The following is a 13,740-nucleotide window of genomic DNA, read 5'->3' on the forward strand; positions in this document are numbered from 1 at the left end:
AAAATAAAAATCATTGACTTGGAGAATAGACTTGTGCTTGTCTGGGGGCTGGGGGAGGTAGTGGGATGAATTTGGAGCTTGGGGTTAGCAGATTCAAACTATTGCTTTTGGAATGGATTAACAATGAGATCCTGCTGTGTAGCACTGAGAACTATGTCTGGATACTTAACAAGGGAGCATGACAATGGAAGAAAAACTTATGTATACATGTATGTGTAACTGGGTCCCCATGCTGCAAAGTGGAAAAAAATGTGTTGGTGAAATAACAATAACAAAATTTCGTTAGTCTGTGATGATATAAATAGGTCAATAAAAAAATGAATGTGGAGTAAGGGGTAGTTCCTTCCTATAGAGAATACACTAATAAACATAGAGGAAATGATCTGATTAGAAAATCATAATGTGGCCACCACATTTGTTATAGTATACCCAATATAGACATCATCAATGGATGTTAGATGTAGTGGCTGAAATTGTATTAAAAACATGTACTAGTTATATAGTCTCAAAATAACTACCAAATGATACTTAGTTTTTTCCAATGTTTAGCATAGTAAGTTACTGTAGAGAACCTGGCAAACACCAGCTTAAGCAATTGATAAAGGATATAATCACTAGTAATTGGATTTTTTTTTCTTTTTACAGCTGCACATATGGCATATGGAAATTTCTAAGCTATGGGTAGAATGAGAGCTGTAGCTACCAGCCTACACCAAAGTGACAGCAGCAAGGGATCCTCGCCTCATCTGTGTCCTACAATGCAGCCTGTGGCAATGCTGGAACCTTAACCCAATGAGGAAGGGCAGGAATATTAGTCTTGATTCATAATTTGCTGAGCCACAATTTGATCTCTGAAGAACACAAATTCCTAATGAATCTTCCGCAATTTTTGAAAAAAATGTAGGAATGTACGGCTGACGTTTGGTATTAATTAGGAAACATGGGTAAAGCCCTTAGTGTAGGACCCAAAATTTCATAAAAAATATTCAGCATTATGAACAATAGTGTGAGAATGATTCCAGCACCAACATCTTTACTAACTTCTTTATTGAATTATAATTTGTAGGAACTAGGTACTTCAGTCTGTAGAGCATCAGAGTTTTAATGTGATGGTTCAGGTTCAAGTCCTTATGGGCACTGTGGGAAATATTGTTTGCACACATTATTTCATTAATTTCAGGTGTATTATGTGATGATTTGTCATTTTCATTCATTAAAATGGTCACAAGTTTGAATCTAGTGACTATCTGCCCCTATATGCTTTTACACTATCATTGATCATATTCTTTATGTTGCATATTAAATCATCATGGCTTCTTTATTTTGTAACTGAAGGTTTATTTCCTCATCCATATTACCTATTCCATGTCTCTTCCCCAGGCATTGCCCTCTCTGTCAACCTCTGCTTTCTTCTCTGTATGTATATGAGTCTGTTTTCATTTGATTTTGTTGATTTGTTATTTTGATTTTTAGACTCCAGATATAAGTGAGATACCATGATATATATCATTCTATCTCTGCCTTATTTAATGAAGCATAATAGCTTATAGATCCATCCATGTTGTTGGAACACAGCTGTGAACTGTAAGATGCACTTGAATAGCTCCCTTATGGACACATTGTTGCCAAAGGAGGTGGCAAACAATTTTAGTCCCCAGGACAGAATGGCATTGACTGTTGTTTTCACTGTTGGGGACTCACTTTCATCCATTTTGTGTGGATATCCAGTTTCCCATCACCATTTATTGAAGAGACTAACCTTTCCCCATTGTGTGTTTTTAGCTCCATTGTCAAAGATCAATTGATCATATATGTGTGGGATTCTTTCTGGGCTCTATATTCTATTCCATTTTTTATACATCTGTTTTTATGTCAGTAGCATACTGTGTTGATTTCTAAAGGTTTGAAGTATAGTTTGCAATCAGGAAGTGTGATGCCTAAAGTTCTGTCCATTGTGGTTAAGATGGCTTTGTCTTTCATGGGTCTTTTGTGATCCCATATGGATGGAAGTAATCATGGCAATGGGACATGAGCTTCAACACACTTCAGAGTCAGTGGTATGGGCTCTCAAGGGCTTGTCCTAATGTGTTTGGTCTTTTCTTCAGTGGATTGAGTAGCAGATTCCTTTGATGTTCTTCAAAGTTCAAGGGTGTTCATGGCCTCTCCTTCTCCTCATGAGGAGGGAGAGGGAAGACCATTGTGTCACTGAAATTAGAGGCACCTCTGGGACTCCTTTAGTTTAGTCCCTTTGGTCCCTGCACTGGATCCATCTCAAGAGGAAGGCAAGAATTTGGGAAATTAACTCAGTTGTCTTCTTCTCTAACCAGAAACTTGGGAATGTGTTCCCTGGTGTCTCAGTCCTGTTGTTAAATGTGGATTTTCCTGCTCATTGTTCTCCTTCTTGTAAACAGGCATGGAAGTGCCAAATATCCTCAGGCCATGGAGGCATAAGGGATGAGTCCTCAGGTAGTAGCTTGGAACAGAAGAGATCAGAGCAAGGTGGGGAAAAATCCATTGGCCAGATGTGGGCATTGATGTGAAGACTAGGAAGAAGGGATAGACAAAATATGTGTTTATGTTGATCTTTTATGTAGAAAACCTCATGTTTTTAGTAACTGAGTCACACACTGACCCACATGGTGCCACTAGCCTCAAGTGGTCATGACATTAAAATTAATTAAAATGAGATGAAATTAAAATTTGGGCTTCTTATTTGCCCTAGCTATGTTTCAAGTGTCCAGTAGCCACAGGAGACTGGGGCTGCTGTATTGGACAACACAGCTATAGAGTATTTCCTTCCTTGTGGAAAGTCCTTTGTACATTGCTAATAATAGGCCATGGAAGCTGGAAATCTGCAATACATGTGTGTGTGCTAGGGCTGCTGTGTGCATGTTGCCCCTTTTTATGTTATTTGTGTGTTGGGTTTGACCACACCTGATTCTTAATATTGTTAGTGGAGTTTCCATTTGTGTGAGTGTGTTTGTTTTGTGAATTGTGTGGGTGACTGGATGTGGTTTTGCATTTTTTTTTTTATTTTAAGCAGCTTGTGAGGTATAATTGATATACACAAAACTGCACATATTTGATGTTCAAAATTTTGAGGATTTTAGACATATGCCAACACTTGCGAAGATACCATCACAATCAAATTCATTAACATATCTTTCTCCCTTAAAAATGTCCTTGTATACATTTTTTGTAGTGAGAAAACCTAAAATGAGATGTATTCTTTTAAGGAATTTTTAGATGCACAGTATAGTATTTTTGACGGTAGGCATTATGCTATATAGCAGGTCTCTAGAACAAATTCATTCTGCATAAATGCATCTTCATGCCAATTAAATCACAACCCTACATTTCCCCTTCCCCCCTGCCTTTTGTTACTGTCATTTCTTCTCTACTTCTATGAGTTTCTAAAAGTGAAATTATGAAATATATTTCCTTGTAGAACTGGCTTATTTCACTTAGCATAACATTCTCCTGGTTCATCCATGTTGTCAGAAATTTCACAATTTCCTTTATTTAAGGCAAAATGATATAATATTGTGTGTATACACCATATTTATCCATTCATCTTTGATGGACATGTGGCTTGTTTCTATAACGTATCTATTGTGCAGAGCTGCAATGCACATGGGGGAGTAGATGCATCTCTGAGATCCTGATTCCAGACCTTTCTGCTCTACACCCAGAAGTGGGTTTGTTGGATCATGTGGTAGTTTTATTTCTAATTTCTTGTGGAAACTCCTTACTGTTTTCCACATTGGCAACAACATTTTACTTCCCCAAAAATAGTGTAGAAGTGTTCTTGTATGCAAGCTTTTTAAGTAGCAAGTGATGAAAAATCTCTTTTTAAAGTTGTAGGTAAGTTGGTATGAATCCATACAAACCTCGCTTCTGACTAGGATGAGTATTGTTTGGACAGCACCAAAAAGCAGCACCTGGGGTTTTGTTTTTCTGTCACTGTGTTTCATGCTGAGTGTCTGTTTCTGTCTATAACACACTCAAACTCTACTTATCCTCTTTTTGATGTCTGTAGAGCAGAGAGGGTCTCAAGAAGGCCTTGGAAATATGTGTAAGCATTTGACCTGGTCATACAGCCTCACAACCTGAGTCTTCCTTTGTCTCAGCTCTAGATATAAACAGACAGCAAACCAAGAGCTCTTTATGCTAAGTTGGTGACACTTTATTCAGATGGTTTGAGGGCTACTGAACTTCTCAAAATATTCCTCATTGATGCTTAATGACTTCCATATTTCCACTCTGGGGAATAAGGTATTGTCAATTTAGGAACTTTGTCTAGTTAATCAGATGACTGTGAATTCTGATATAGGTCTTTGTTCTTCCAGCATCTGTAATATTTCAGCCCTATGGTCAATGCATTGGGCAAATTCACATGTCCCCCACTTTGCATGTATGCTCAAAACTGAGCCAATTTACAGCCATGGTGATGGAAAGTGAGAGAGGAATAATAGGAGATATGAAGGAAGCTATTTATTGGCAAATTTATTTTAAAAAGCAATGAGTCAAGTGCTGTGGATCTACTAATCTTCAGGGATGTCAATAGTCTGGGCCTTTACTTGTCCTGTAAGTGAGAGGCAGACCTCAGAAGTAAACACACATATTGGGGAGCTACTTGATCTTGCTTGATAGTCTCTTGTATCTTTGTCATTTTTAGTTCCTGATGTCCCCTTACTCATCCTGCCCAAATAATGAGATGATTTATCTATATTTTGGGTCAGTCTCATTTTGATTGCTATTTTTAGTCAATATTTATTGACTTGTGATATATTTTCTAAACTGAATTTTTTGTTGTGATAAAATACATGTAACAAAATTTAATGTTTCAATATTTTTTGTGTACATTTCTGTGGCACTGTTATTCATGTTGTTGTAGAACCATCACCACCGTCCATCTCCAGAAATTTTTATCTTCCCAAATGGGAACTCTGTACCCACTGAACAATAACTCCTCCTTTTCCTCCCTGAAATAGCCCATGGTATTCACCATTCCATTTTTTGTCTGTATTAATTAGATCATTCTGGGAATCTCATATGAATGGACTCTTGTAGTATTTACACTTTTGTGACTGCATGATTTTACTTAGCATAATGCCCTCAAGGTTCATTTATGTAGTGGATGTATCAGGATTTCTTTCCTTTTTAAGGCTGAAGAGTCTTCCACTGTATGTATAGACCATGCTCTATTTATCTAATCATTTGCTAAAGGACATGTGTTGTTTCCATATTTTGGCTACTGTGAAAAACGGTTTTTAAATATTGATGCATAAATAGCACTTTGGCCCCTGTTTTCAGTTACTCTATGTATATAAGCAGAAGTGAAAATCCTTAATCAAATGGAAATTGTATTGAATTTTTTGAGCCACTTTCATAATGTTTGCCTTCCCTCCCTCCAGTCCTCACTCCCTTCCTTTCTTTTTTTTTGTTCACTTCCTTCCTTCATTTCTTCCTTTTTCCTTCATTCTTTCTTCATTTCTCTTTTCTTTATCTTGTATTTCTTATAGTCATTCTGATGATAAAAAGTAAGTATATGTGTTGAGAAATGTATTTATTACATGGTACATTAATCTTCCAAATAGTGCTTTCAGTGGTGTGTGTGTGTGAGAGAGAGGAAGAGACAGACAGACAGACAGACACAGCATGTAAGCAGTCTGACAGTAGAGCCATGGAATCAACTGTGTCCTATTTATTCATCTCTATTGTCTACCATGATGTCTCCACTTGGTAAGAAAGAGAATGAGCAGTTCCATATTTCCACTGAAGAGTTTGATTGAAGTCATATACTTTCTCTACATGACTGTGTCAGTGTTCAGAAAAATCATATTTTGTTGCTCTCACCAGACTGGATGAGGCATCAGTGTGTAAGTACAGTGCAATCAGATCTGTCTGCACACTGACACTGTCACTCTGAGAAACCATGTGACCATGTGGTAACTGCTATGCTTGGTACTTCTAAGTTCCTGGAACTTCCCTTTTCTCTTAATTCCCAGACGAGAGAAAAGCAGCATGAGGAGGGAGAACCATAGCTGTGTGCCCAAGTTCCTCCTCCTGGAGCTCCCAATCTGGCCAGAGCAGCAGGTCATGTTTTTCGCTCTGTTCCTGGGCATGTACCTGACCATGGGGGTAGGTAACCTGCTCATCACCCTGCTCATCAGACTGGACCCTCGCCTCCACACCCCCATGTACTTATTCCTCAGCCACTTGGCCTTCATGGAAATTTCCTTTTCATCCATTGCCATCCCCAAGATGCTGATATACAGGCAGAATTAGGATCAATCCATTTGCTATACAGAGTCTGTAACACAGATGAATGGTTTTCCTTTTTTTTTTTTTTGCTTGCATTGATAACCTTCTTCTTGCAGTGAAGTCCTATGACATGTATGTGGCCATTCATCCTCCTCTACACTGCACCATCATCATGAGGGAAGATCTGTGTCTCTCTTTGATGGAACCTGGCTCCTCTCCTGTGCTGATGCCTTGAACTTCACCCTCCTCCTGCCTCCTCCTTATGTACTGACAACATCATCCCCACTTCTTCTGTGTCCTTGCTGCCCTGCTTAAGCTGTCCTGCTCAGACACCTCTCTCAATGATCTGGTCATATTCATTGTAGGGCCAGCAGTTGCCATTTTTCCTTTGAGTGCCATTCTAGTCTCTTATGGCCACATTGGGGTCTCCATCCTGAGGGCCCCTCTACTAAAGGGATCTGCAAATCCTTGTCCACATGTGGCTCACACCTCTCTGGTGTCTCTATTCTATGGGACACTTATGACCCTGTACTTTTCATCCTCATCAAGCCAATCCCATGACAAAGTCATCAGTGCTTCCATGATGTGCACAGTGGTTACTGACATGCTGAAACTTTTCATCTTCATCCTGAGAAACAGAGATATGACATTGGCTCTGGGGATTCTCTTCAGAAATAATGACTTTTTCGCCAAGTGAGAATCACCTAACAATGTTATTATTTACTCACTGACCTTGTCAGAAATGCCATAAAAACGTGTCGTGTTGATCACTTTTCATCATGCTCCTTTAAGTAGTCATTGTTATTGGATCAGTCTCTTGCCCTTTAGTCATATCTCTTGTCCATTTATTCCTCCATAACTCTAAGTATACCATTAGCAACAATACATGTTTAATTTTTTGGTTTTCAAAGAATCAATCTGCTCTGATTTTATGTGTATATGTTTTTAAATTTTGGTTTTTTCCCCATGTGTTATACTATTATTACATTTGGGTTTTTACAGCCTTTTAAAGATTATATATATAACTTATATGTAACAAAATTCATATTATGGTCATCTATTGGCCATTGTTTTTTCAATTTTTAATTAATTAATTAATTGCTTTGAAGTATAGCTGACTATAATGTGTTAATTTCAGGTATAGAGCAAAGAGATTCACTTTTAAATATATTACATATATTTTTGGATTGTTTTCCCTTATATGTTATCACAAAATATTTAGTATAGTTCCATGTGCTATACATTTGGTCCTTATCTGTTCATAATCTACTTTACATATTTTAGTGTGTATATTTAACCCCAAACTCCTAATTTGTCCCTCCCCCATTTCCTTTTGGTAACCATTTTCTATATCTGCGGATCTACTTCCATTTTGTGTATAAATTTACTTGTAAATTTTTTTTAGATACAACATATAAACAATATCATATGATATATGATTTTATCTGCCTGGTTTACTTCATTTTGTATAATAATCTCTAGGCTCATTCATGTTGCTACAAATGGCATTATTTTATTTTTGTATGGATGAGTAATATTCTATTACACTATGCACCACATGTACTTTATCATTCATCTGTTGATGATATTGAGGTTGCTTCCATGTCTTAGCTTCTCACCTTTAAAAGCTACAAGTATTCAATTAAATTTCTAATATTTAGTTGTAGTAAAGTCCAAAAATCTTATCTTCTCAATGTAGTGTCAAGTTAATAACTACTTTGGTTCAATTGCTAAACCTAAACAAACTTTAATTTTGATTGTTATTTGACAATACAGGAGCACAGATTAATCAATCCACTTACCAAATTTCCTCATTCCAGGAAGACTAATTTCCCCCCCTAAATTGAATGTTTCTGTTGAGAACAGTCTATAGCTCTTGGATTAATTTTAGCTCTGTGGCTGTGGTATAGGCTGGATACTTCAGTTCTGATTCAAGCTCTAGCCTGAGAACTTTCATATGCCACAGGTGTGGCCAAAAACCCCAAAAAGTAAAGGGGGTTGATAAGCAAGAGAGCTGATGTGGGCTTCATAATTTAATACCTTGTGGTCTAGTTAGAACTCATTGTGAAGGTAATATCCAAAGATGTTAGTGAGGACAGGTAAGCGAGCCATGGTGATTCTTGGACAAAAGCATGGAGATCAGCACCTAAAAAAATTTGAGGTAAGATGGTGTGTGGCCAATTCCAGGGATATTTATGGGGTCTCTGCAGCTGGATGGGATTAAGTGGGGGAGGTATGGTGGGTGATTAGTTCAGTTCAGTGATAATGCACAAATAAACCTATCTACAAAGGAGAAGCTGACTCAGACATAGAGAAGACACTCACAATTGCCAAGGAGGAGAGGGATTGACAGGGAGTTTAGTGTGAGTAGATGCAAACTCTTACATTTGGAATGGATAAGCAATGAGGTCCTAAGTATATTCCAGGGAACTATATCCAGTCTCTTGAAATAGACCATGATGGAGGAAAATATAAGAAAGGAAATATATATATGGGTCACTATGCTATACATCTGAACTGGGCCCAACATAGTAAATCAACTATACAGTAATAAAAAGGTAAAAAAAATGAAGTACACCATTTTCCTTATTTTGACATATGTATACATTCATGAAATTATCACCACTGCCATCAAGATCAGGAATTTCCCTGATGTCTACCCTCCTGCCCTCACCTTGTTCCTTCCAAATGTCCTCAGAGAAACCACTGATCTATTTATGTCACATGGGGTAGTTAGCATCTCCTAAAAGCTTATTTAAGGTGAATCATACAGTGTGTAATCCTTTTCTTGCTGCCTTCTTTCACTCAGCATGAGCATTTTGAGATTCATTCATGTTCTACTGTGTATCAATATTTCTTTCCATTTATTACTAAGTAGTATTCCATTGTATGGATATACCACTGCTGTTGTGTCAACCCACCTTTCATAATTTTTAAAATTCGTTATTATTGTAAAATATTTAATTATTTCTAATTTTAAAAATGTTTATTTTTATCTTTTATATTTTACTTTCATTTGACTTTTTTATTTAAGTATGGTTCATTTACAATGTTGTGTTAATTTCAAGTGTAAAGCAATGTGATTAAGTTGTGTACACACACCCACACACATAAATAATTTATATATAATTCTGAAATTATTTTCCCTGAAAGGTTACAACTAAATATTGAGTATAGATTCCTGTGCTATATAGCAAGTCCATTCACTTAGTAAGTCCACTGATGAACATCTGGGTTTTTTCCATTTATGGCTAATAAATAGATCTATTATGAACATTCTTGTATGATCTATGTGTAAGTATGCACATTCTTTTTTCTTAATATAAATACCTAGTCATATGCTAAGTATATTTTTAACTTTAAAAAAAAAGTTCAGATGGTTTTGTATTCCCATAGCAATGTATGAGTGTTCCAGTTCCATGATGTCTTTAGTGACACTGAGAGGAGCAGTCTTATCAATTTTAACCAGTCTAATATGTCTGTGATGGTGTAAACCAGCTTACAAATTTGGATCCACTTGATTGAAGGTGTGTCTATGTTCTTGGAAAGGAATCCTGTTACACTGGGTATGTTATGAAATAGCTCCATGCATGAGTTTCATCATTCTGCATCACTTGTCACCATATACATGACATTCATTTTGCACAAATAATATTTAATGCACCCCCCCACTTGGATGTGCTTTCTAAGACAGGGATTTATATTTATATTTATATTATTAACTGTTATGTCTCTAGAGAATATATAAGTATTAAATTTGTAGAAACCTTAATGTTTATTTAAGGGGATGAGTGAATTAAATGAGCTGGTGAATTTATTCAACAGTTGCTAATCACAATTACCTGTTGTGAGCCATAGGTGATCACTAGTGATAAAAAGACATTGACCATATAAACCTTAACATTTAGTAAGCTTTCATTAGGTGCTCCTATAACCATCCTTCAAATTCAAATGAAGAGAAAAATTATTACTTCCACTTTGAAGAAACTGAGTCTCAGTGGCCTTTTGATAAATTTCTCTCGTAGTAGGCAAAGAACACAGAGTCTTTTTTCCAGAGTTTTATATTAAATCCCCCTTCTCCCGAACAAGGCATAGACCATGCCCTAAAAAACCTTCCAATGGAGTGTGGAGATGGACACATTTTAAGTGTTTTGTGTTGTAATGAAAGCCTGTGTCAGTGTTGGGGAACCTGCAGAAACCCTTCCACTGCCTCTGACATACAGCACCCTTAGGGTAAGTTGTGCTCATGAAACAGAGGACATGAGGAATGGGGGAGCTCCCACTTCTCATTGGAGACTTGACTGGAAGCCCAAGTTTCCACTGATATTAGGCTCACTTTATCCTCTGAAACCAGGTGTATCTCAGCCCCTGGATGGACCCTAACCATCCTCCTGCTCAAGGGGATAGGAGAAATGCTGGCAATTGCCCCAGTGGACACCTTCTCTAGTTGGGGCCCATGCTGGATTCCCTCCAGGGTCTCTTTTGGATGGACAAAAGGATATCTCCTTGAATATCATTTTGAAGCTGGAGAACCAGCAGGAGAGATTGTAAGGTTCTCAGGCCACCAATATTTTCTATTTTTCTTTGGATCCTGGGCCTTCTGGACAGAAAGTGAGGATTCAGGTAACATAATGAAGAAGGTGTTTGAACTCAGAGCCCAGGTATAGCTCAGAAGGATCCCAGAAACCTCTATAGTCATGCAGGGCTGAGAGGATAGTTAAGTTCCTCATCCTTCCTAATACAAAATCTTTCCCATACACTTACCACAAAGGGTGGAATTTGTGTCTACTAAAAGGGGCAAAAGGGACTCAGATTAGAAACAACCAATAGTAACAAAGAATCCTACCCAGAAGATGTACCAGAGTGTGAGCAGGGACCTCTCACCACATTTCCAGTTAGCAGGTTAGTAGGATGCCAACCTTATGGCAAAGATTAGAACAATAACCACAATAACAGACAGGTACAATGGGTGGCAGTGCATCACAATAAGGGGACTGAAATGAGGAGCAGACTCAGTGTATTTATTCCATCTGGTGAGCAACTCCTTGAGCTTCTGCTTTACATAGACTATTCAGCCTCCTGAGTGACTAGAACAGTGCTGTAATTCTTACAGGTCTCTGGAGCTGCAGCTTTCTTCTTTTGGGTGGTCAGCTTGCACAGTGTTGATGAGTCAGGGATGCACTCCCAGTCTTGTGATGCTCTTTTTACTCTACTTTGGTGAATCCAAAGAGCCACTGATGCCACATTTACTGCAGTAGGGGTGGATAAAATGACAGTAAATGTGCCTCTACAAAGAGGTTTTAATGGCTGGCCAGTCCTTTTTTTTCCCCCTGTACAGCATCCCCTTGTTTGAAAGAGTGGGTGCCTGTGGTTAGACTCACAGGCAACCATTCTCTAACCCACCAACATAGGGTGACCAGGGTGGAACTTAGTGCCTGCACCTCCTGTCTCAGGATGAGGTTCCCCAATTTTTTAAGTCCACCCTTTATACCATTACTAAGAGGAGGTGGGTGCCCATAGAGTATTTTGTAAGGAGAAAACGCAGTCTGTTTAGTAGGGCTGGACCTAATTCTCAGCAAGTTTACTGGCAAGAGCTGGTCCCAATGCAGGTGTGTCTCCTGACAGGTTACAGAATTGCAGTTCCAGAGTCCAATTCATCCATTCCACCTTCCTGGAGCTCTGGGGCTGATAAGCTGTGTGCAACTTCCTGATTATTTTCAATCCTTTTGCCCCCAGTTGCACTACTTCCACCACAAATGCCATTCTGTTGTCTGACCCAATGGTAATTGGAATCCCAAATTGGGGAATGATTTCCTTTAGGAGGAATTGAGCCACCTCCTGTGCCTTCTCCATGCAGATATGGAAGGCTTCTACCCAACCAGAGAATGTACACACAAACACTAACAGGTATGTATAGCTTTGGACCCAGGGGAGCTCAATGAAGTCCACAACTATATTTTCAAATGGGGTCCCTCTGACACTTTGCACCCCAGGCAAGGCCTTAGGCCCCTGGCATGGGTTATACTGTTCACATATTACCTGGGCTATGCTGGCAAGCCAAGGGATGTATAAGTGTCTGCACAATGTAGTCTCGAGAGCCCTCTAGCCAATGTGAGCCTTTGATGAATTTGCCTAACAAAAGCTGGGGCTAGGGCCTCAGGAATTGCAATTTGGTCATGTTCAAATTCCCACTATCCACCTGAGAAGTAGTTTCCTTTATCAGTTTGGAAACAAGTGCTCTCATGCTATGAATAGCTATGGTCCCGTTCTGTCAGCAGGGTAGGGAACAGTGCAGCAGTCAGGGCCACAGATTCTGTTGTCCCCTTGGAGGCTGAAAGTTTTGCTTCCTGATCTGCTCTATGGTTTGGTTTCCCAGAGCAGCATTTATTTCCCCCTTTTGATGTTCCCAACAGTGCTTGAATTTTAGGGGCTCATACCACATCTAAAATTTCAAGAATCTCCTTGTCATACTTTATGTCCTTCCCTCATGAGTTGATTAGCCCCTTTTTCTTATATAAAGCCCCATATACATGGAGGTGGTGAAGGCATACTTGGAGTCTGTGTATATATTGACACCTTTCCCTGTTGGGGAGCTCGAGTTAGTGCAATGAGCTCTGCCCTTTGCGTTAAAGTTCCTTTTGGCAGAGCCTTTGCTTCAATGTTGAAATGTAAGATCACCACAGAATAGCCAGCAAGTCATTCTCCCTCTTTTACAAAGCTGTTACCTTCAGTGAAATATTCAGCATCTGGGTTTTTAAGGGGCTGGTCTGTTAAATCCAGCCTACTGGAAAATGCCTTGTCCATAACCTCAACACAGTCATAATCAGGCTGGCCCAGCCTGACAGGTAGCAGGGTTGTAGGATTTAGGGTCCTCCCTACCTCCAGGTGAATGCATAGATTTTCACATAGCATTAACTGATTCTTGACCATCTGGGCATTAGTCAGCCAGTATTGTCCCTTATATTCCATTAATATCAGCACCAAATGTGGCACGTGGAGTGTTAGTTCCTGTCCCACAGTAAATTTATTTAGCCTCTGTCACTTTAAGCACTGTGGCTGCAAGTGCCCACAGGCAGGGTGGCCACCCCTGTGAAACAGAGTCAAGTTGTTTGGAAAGATATGCCACTGGACAACACCATGACACAAGCATTTGAATTAAAACCCCTACTATGACCCTGGAGCTCTCATGTACATACAAGAAGAAGGGCTTGGAGATATCTGGGAGTCTCAATCCAGTTTCCTTGTTGAGGGCTCACTTGATTTCTTCAAAGGCCTTTTGCTATACTCTTTCCCACAACAAAGACACCTGTTCTCCCCACTTTTTGGTGTTATAAAGGGGTTTTATCAAAATGGAGATGTTAGGTATCTAAATCCTTCAGAATACTGTGGCCCAGAGAATTTGCTGAACCTGGTGTCAGGTGGAGGGGACTGGGGTTGAGTGGACATCCTGCTTTTTCTCAGGGCTGAGTTGAT

This window comes from Sus scrofa, chromosome 1 (assembly GCF_054392235.1).
Source record: "Sus scrofa isolate SSC_HxYL_T2T_F1_AM1 chromosome 1, Sscrofa_HxYL_maternal_Yorkshire_Landrace_v2.0, whole genome shotgun sequence".
Lineage (NCBI taxonomy): Eukaryota > Metazoa > Chordata > Mammalia > Artiodactyla > Suidae > Sus > Sus scrofa.